The following is a 7,010-nucleotide window of genomic DNA, read 5'->3' as shown; positions in this document are numbered from 1 at the left end:
TCCTCAGAGCCGGCTTGCTGTTAGACCAGTCCCTGGAGCCTCCCCCTCCCCTGCAGCAGTCTAAGGTCCTGTGAGTCATCACGTTCACGCGAGAGTTCTTCTTTAAATACATAATATATTGGATATATGTAATAATATAATACATTGAAAATTGAAGAAAAACACTAATTTCCCTTTGACCATCAAAAAATTCACTTATCTACCAAAGCAACAAACAACCACTAGAGGGCAGCAGAACTCTGTATAACAGTTCAGTGTGAGTCTATCACTTGGGGGGGCATTCATAATCTTGGGTCAGCTGCAGAGTATCACGTCTCAGTCCACCATAATTTAGTTTTCATTGCAGATCAGAGTTTTGCATAAGGCCAGGCTAACGGAAACATTTCAATACCTTAACAGATAACAATATAGACCAAGCGTTGCTCTATCAGCGGCTGGTCTTCTAGAAGTCACAGCATGTACATAGCAAGGCAAGGAATGAGATTGTTAAATAAAATCTTTCTGTATTCATGACATACCGTATTTTAGACCCAGTGACATCATCATATTAATATGGAATTCAGGGCCCAGTCTGTCCAATCCAGGATCCAGCAGCATTTTTTTGTGGGGTCTCTGTGCTCCTCTCTGCATTGCAGGGAGATCATGGCTGGTGGGAGGGATCGGCAGGGTGTTGTTTCCTGTAATCAGGAAGCTGTGGTAAGGCCAATGCTGAGCTTCTTCATTGAAAGAAATTAAATCTAATGGATGAAAGGGTAGCGGGCCGGGACAGTAAGTCTGGGTGGGAACAGGCCAGATCGGGGGTAGGCAATCTCGGCACTCCAGCTGTTTCGGAACTACAAGTCCCATGAGGCATCGCAGGACTGACAGCCACAGGCATGAATCCCTGATGCAGAGGCATGAGCGGATTTGTAGTTTAAGAACAGCTGGAGGGCCAAGGTTGCCTACCCCTGGGCTAGACGATGCTGGACATCCTCCAGGTAGGAAATGAGCTGGCTTCTGATGCAGCCATGTGAGAAGCTCGCAGTGTGCAGTGAAATCAGAGTGAAGCTGGACTTGCACTGGTTGAATTTCATCCAAGTCTTTCAAGCTGTGGGTGTCCCTGCCGCCACCACTCCGTTTGACACAAGCTGAGTGAGCTCCACTCACTGTTTGGGTGCTCTGACAGATGCAGACACAGGCTGTCCGAATACAATAGCCTGTGTGTGCCAGACTGTGCTGTATAAAGATTAGCGTGACTCTGCCCAGATCAGGCAGATTCGCAGACAGCGGGTACCTACAAATCATTCCCAGAAAATTATTTTGTCAAGTGAACTGGTAAAAAAGGTGTCTACAGTACAAGTGCGTACAGTGAGGGCTTTGTATACCTTTGTACATACAGCAATGCGTGTTTTTGATGCACAGTACACTAAGGAGTCTATTTATAAAAAAATGCAGAGCCATTCACCCTGCGAATCTCTATGTGCACGTTCGTGCTGTGAGAATAGAGGCAAAAATGAAGGTTCCTAGTATATTTTCTATTAAAGTTGGATGTAATACCACATTATGGCCACTAGATGGCAATGAGGAGCATTTATTTCCTATTCTCCTAAGTTCCATCTAGTGGCCATAATGCGGTATTACAGGATGACACTCAAAAATACATTTGACCTATAAAGAAAATGTACAAGAACATTGTTTTGTACGTCCAATGGCACTGAACAAACATTCACAGAGATTCGCAGGGCCAATAACTCTGCAATGTGTTATTTCTAATGGATCCCCATGCCTGTACATACATGTTTTAGACGTGTCTTTTTGCTTAACGCTCTATGCAAAGTGAGATGGAAGCATCTGAGGAAGAAGCTTTCTGCCGCACGTAGAGCCATGATGGAATGGCTGCTGCAACAATGATAATGCATTGCCCCAAGGCTGACATTTATTAGTTTTCCTGATAGAGTATTGTTGGTGCCTGTATATTGTGTGCATTTATTGTTGTAAATACGTGTGCATGCTTTATTTCTCTTTGTATATGGTAGGTAATGCATTATTGTTTGTGTTTAAGTTTACAGCGATATTAAACCCTCCTTTTTTTCTTTTAATATTTACTATAGGGATGCCCACCTTTGACTGACCCTGTTGTTGTTTTTCTTTAAAATCTTTTCATTCCTCGTTTTCAAGTGGATCCCCGCAGCATTCTCCCCCCCACCCCCTGTATGGGTGCCACCATCGTCCTAATGGAGGCACCCGTGCACGCTCGTGCCCACAGTCCTTCCCTCTTTGTTTGATGGCAGAAGGAGCCTATTGCTCCACTGCTATCAGTATCCTCCCCCTGCAACCAGGAAGTATGGGGAATAGAGGATCGCTTTGGGACCGGCGGCGGGGACAAGCGTCGCTGACAGGTAAGTGTGGGTGGGAGACTGGGGGAGAAAAAGGTTCTGGGCGTTTTTTACCGGAGTGCAGAGAATGCAATAAGGTGAAAAACGCCCAGACCTTAATACTACTTTAAGCTGGAGCCGGATGATTCTCAGGAGCCAGGCCGTTGATGCTCCTTAAAATTACAGCTGGTGCCTAATTTTTGAGGTTTGCTCTAGTTGTTCTCAATGGAGCTGGCTCCTAAAAAGAAATCCTGCCGTCTCCTGGATTGGACAGACTGGCCCCTAAATTCCATATTTATATGTCCAGCCCCAAGTTAGGGCCCAATACTAGAGGTGCACCGAAATGAAAATTCCAAAACCAAAATTTTCAAAAATGCCGAAACCAAAAAATGTTTTTTATTTGATGTTTTGTCAAATTTTTTAAAATATTTTATTTTTACTTATTTTTTATAAACTTTTAAATGTCTTTTTATTTTTTATTTATTAATTCATTTTTTTAATTAAATATTTTTATTTTTTACTTTACTTTTAGGGGATCGGGGAAATATTGGGGGTCTAAACAGATCCCTGATATTTCCCTTTTAAAATAGAAAAAGAGATTGAGAACACAGAGTCCTATATCTCTTTTTCTGTATCCCCTGTTATCAATGAACAGGAATCCCCTATACTGTTCCTGATCATTCATAACATGAGGACATGGTGTGTTTACTATAACCACAATCATAAATGAACAGGAGTGGATGTAGATCACTTCCCATTCATTCATAATTGAGGAAATAGTAACTAAACTATGTCCTCAATTATTTACAAACACTCAGCGATCACTGATCACTGAGTGTTTGTACCCGGTCTCCATCCTGACAGCTGTCACAGGAGGCTGAGCGAGCGTTGCGGGAGGAGAGCTTAGCCTCCTGTGACAGCTGTTTCCGCCCCCACACCGCTCTCCTCTGATCTGGGACAGGAGGCTGAGCAGTGTGGGAGGAGAGACGCCAGCTGTGACAGTATATCTCCTCCCCGCTGGGACACAGAGCAATGCCCAGCGGGGAGGAGAGAATAGGATGCACCGCTGTATCGGCCAGAAAATGGCACTTTTGGCATTATGCCAAAAGTGCAATTTCCGGCTGATATGTTTTGGCGGCCGATATATCGGTGCATCCCAAACCAATACCACAACTGTGCTATGGTAAGGGGCACAAGTCTGCAAAGTATTGCTTCCACAATTAGTGGATCATAGACTCATGCAGTGAGGTCCATATGGAGGTGGTGAATGCTATGGAACTGGTGGAAGTAATCAATGGACTTAAAGTGTGGTGAAGTCATCTGCAAACATCTGTGAATGTTTTGGGCAAATAATGTCAAAAACGCAAGATCTTAATATATTTTCTTCAGTTCGAATGTATTGTGATATAATACTACATTGTGGCCACTAGATGGAGCTGAAGATCATGGAAATAAGTATTTATTATGGCCACTAGGTGGCACTGAGGAGCATAGGAAATAAATAGCAATAAAAACTGTTAATTAGCTTTTATGAGCTTAGCCTTAACGCCAGAAAAGTGTCACAAATGCTTTATTGAATTGCCCCCAATGTGTTCTAACCTGCAAAGGTAAACCAACCTATTTAGTATTGTAAATGAGAGCACAAGGAACTGCGGGCACTCCCGGGCTCTCGTGTATAATTAGGTAGATTATCAAACAGGAAATATTGTAATTTGCAAGTTACAATGCTTCATAATGGGTAATTGACCAAATTATGAAGAAGAGCTTCTGGTGATTTTCCACCACCTGGACAAAATCTGCTAAACAGGGAATGATGATCTCCTGTCTGTGTAGCTAAAGGGAGTGCACGTGAGACTTGCATACCGCCGCAGTAAATTCAAAGTGGTTCATTCATCCGGATTATTATAAATACACCCCTCAATGACCAGGCAGGAGGCTACAGGAGCCCAGCATAGACATTGATGTGAAGTGAATATATGGCTCGCAGCGAGGAGAGCCGGCCATAGCAGAGCATATGGTATTCTCTTGGCACTTCAATCTTCCTCTGAACTGCAAGGCATGCTAAACATTGGCCAGAGGGAATCCTCCGCGTTCCCTACATTGTCTATTTCTATGTCGTCTTTTGAGCTCAGAATTGTCTTTCTGCAAGTTGTACCATTGAAAGATTTATTTTTTTCCTGTTGCTTTCTTATTCGCAGTCTTAGACTGCACCGGAGCAGAGCACATTTCCGGCCCAGTGTTGCATGCTTTGTGTAAGCTTTTTTGCACGGATATCAAACTTCAGGCATTTTTTCCATTTGGCCAATGAAAAGCAGTTCTACAGGAGGAGAGCGGTTCTTCAAGCTCAAAAACACACGTTATTCCTTGGGCCGCACGTATACAGACGTCTATATTAAAGTTTAGGTGGCCAAAAACATGTGACACAGCTAAAAAAAAAAGCTCATGTACCTTTTCAAGCTTCAAGCAACTGAGCGTTGAGATGTTAAGAGTCACAACAAGAGTTGGGATTCTGATGTTGAGCATTGTCGCATGAAGGGAAGTGTATAAAAACACGTGACAAATGAATGGGGCTTTATCAGTAAGAGCGTGTAAAGAATGTTCCCATACTGGGGTCATATCACTAAAGACCAACTCCAGCTTGGGCCAAGTTTTAATGTTGTTGGTCGCCGGCAGCTCCTGAAAATAGAAAAGCCGCTCCGGCTCCTGTACTCAAGTGATCGCTGTCTCCCGTAGACTCAACGATTCACCAACGTGCTCTGCATCTCTTCCAGGTTGAATGATGACCAGCGTCATTCAAACCATTTCCATGCAAACAGCATGGATGGGGGAATTCCCCCTGCCGAGCCATTGTACTCACCTAATCAACGGCACTGTCTCTCGAAGATTCACTGGTTGACCAACAGTCCATAATAGAAGTCACCAGCACTCGATGTGTGCAAGAAGTATAGCACTTTTTATTAAAATGTCACATGCGTCATACAGCCAACATTTCGGGGCCACGGAGGGTCTCTTCTTCTGGGCGACATAGTCAGTATGTCGCCCAGAAGAAGGGACTCTCCGTGGCCCCGAAACATTGGCTGTTTGACACATGTGACATTTTAATAAAAGTGCTATACTTCTTGCACACATCATCGAGTGCTGGTGACTTCTATTATGGACTGTATCTGAAACGGCGCCATCCGTGTTGTCACTCCAAGCACCAACCTTTCAACAAGGTCTGTACGCTGTATGGAATGCAGGTGATTTCGTATTATTGGTTGACCAAAATGGTGCACTTCTCTTCTAGTTTGAATGATGACCAGCGTCATTCAAACCATTTCAAATGGAAAGCCACTCGCACTCCGAATAGATACCAAGTCAATCTAATTATTGATTGAGGTGATGTCAAATTTCAAGGCAACGTTTCGGAACCTAGTGGTCCCTTCTTTAGGCGAACAGAAAATGTTTTTTTTTTGGTTTCCCATCACCTCACTCAATAAATAGATCGACTTGGTATCTATTTGCAGTTCGAATGACATTCCGTTTGATCTTCATATTACTTGCAGAGGCATCTGCTGTCACTGCAGCACTATTTTGGGTTTTTCCGGTCAGGAGTGCGATAGGACACATTTTTTGTGTTATATCAGAATCCCCCCGCTGGGCCATTGTATTCAGCTGATCTCCAGCACTGTCTCCACCAGACTCATTGTTCCACCAATATGGTGCACTTCTCTTCCAGGTTGAATGAAGACCAATGTCATTCAAACAATTTCAATGCTAACAACCTGGATGGGGTAATCTCCCTTCCGGACCATTGCACTCACCTTATCACCAGAGTAGCCTCCTGCAGACTCACCGATTCACCAATGCAGTGCACTTCAGTATGGAGGAGGGGGTTAGAGGGGTGGTATGGGTGTTGGGTAGGGTGTGTTGGATGGATCCCAGCCGGGCCACACACTGGTTGAGTTTTGGCCGAGTCAGGATGAATATCAGAAAAGCTGTACTATACATCATTACAGTGCAGTCCGTAGTTCTGTGCCTAGGCATGTGACATAATGATGTTGTGCTTGACTTTTTCTCCTTCTTTAAAGGAAAACTATTTTTCTACATGGATACAAATAAAAAGAAGAATGTTTTGAAGTAATACCACATTGTGGCCACTAGATTGAGCTAAATGAGCATAGGAAATAAGTTTTTATATTCTGTGTTCCTCAGCTCCATCTAGTGGCCATAATGTGGTATTTATCTGATATTGCTTTCTACCTGTAAACAGTATATGCTGATTACATTTGTTTTTTCCTCCATTCACACATAACATTTTGCTGGCTCTGCAAATTGTTTATAAATACCCTAAAGTGAAACAGTAAATCTGACGCTATGCCCACTTTTAACATTGCTTTATATTAATGAGAGTATGCTTCTTTTACCATTTAGGGATACATTATTGTAAAAAAAATGGCTATAGTCATCGTCCCCGTCCTGCCTTCCCCTTTCTCCACCCTCTTCAGCTTTCTTGTGTGAACGCTCTTGGAGCCTGGTGATTGGCCGCTAGGCCCGAGCACTACATTACGCAAATAGGTCACATGCTCAGACATCCCAACCTGCAAAACCTTATTTCAGGGAGGTTCCCGTCTCATTTCAGGGAGGTGCCCTTTCTGTTTTTTTTTTTTTTTTTTT

This window comes from Nanorana parkeri, unplaced genomic scaffold (genome assembly GCF_000935625.1).
Source record: "Nanorana parkeri isolate BGI_ZX_2015 unplaced genomic scaffold, ASM93562v1 scaffold19, whole genome shotgun sequence".
NCBI lineage: Eukaryota > Metazoa > Chordata > Amphibia > Anura > Dicroglossidae > Nanorana > Nanorana parkeri.
The sequence above is the reverse complement of the archived record's forward strand: the minus strand, read 5'-3'. Positions refer to the sequence as shown.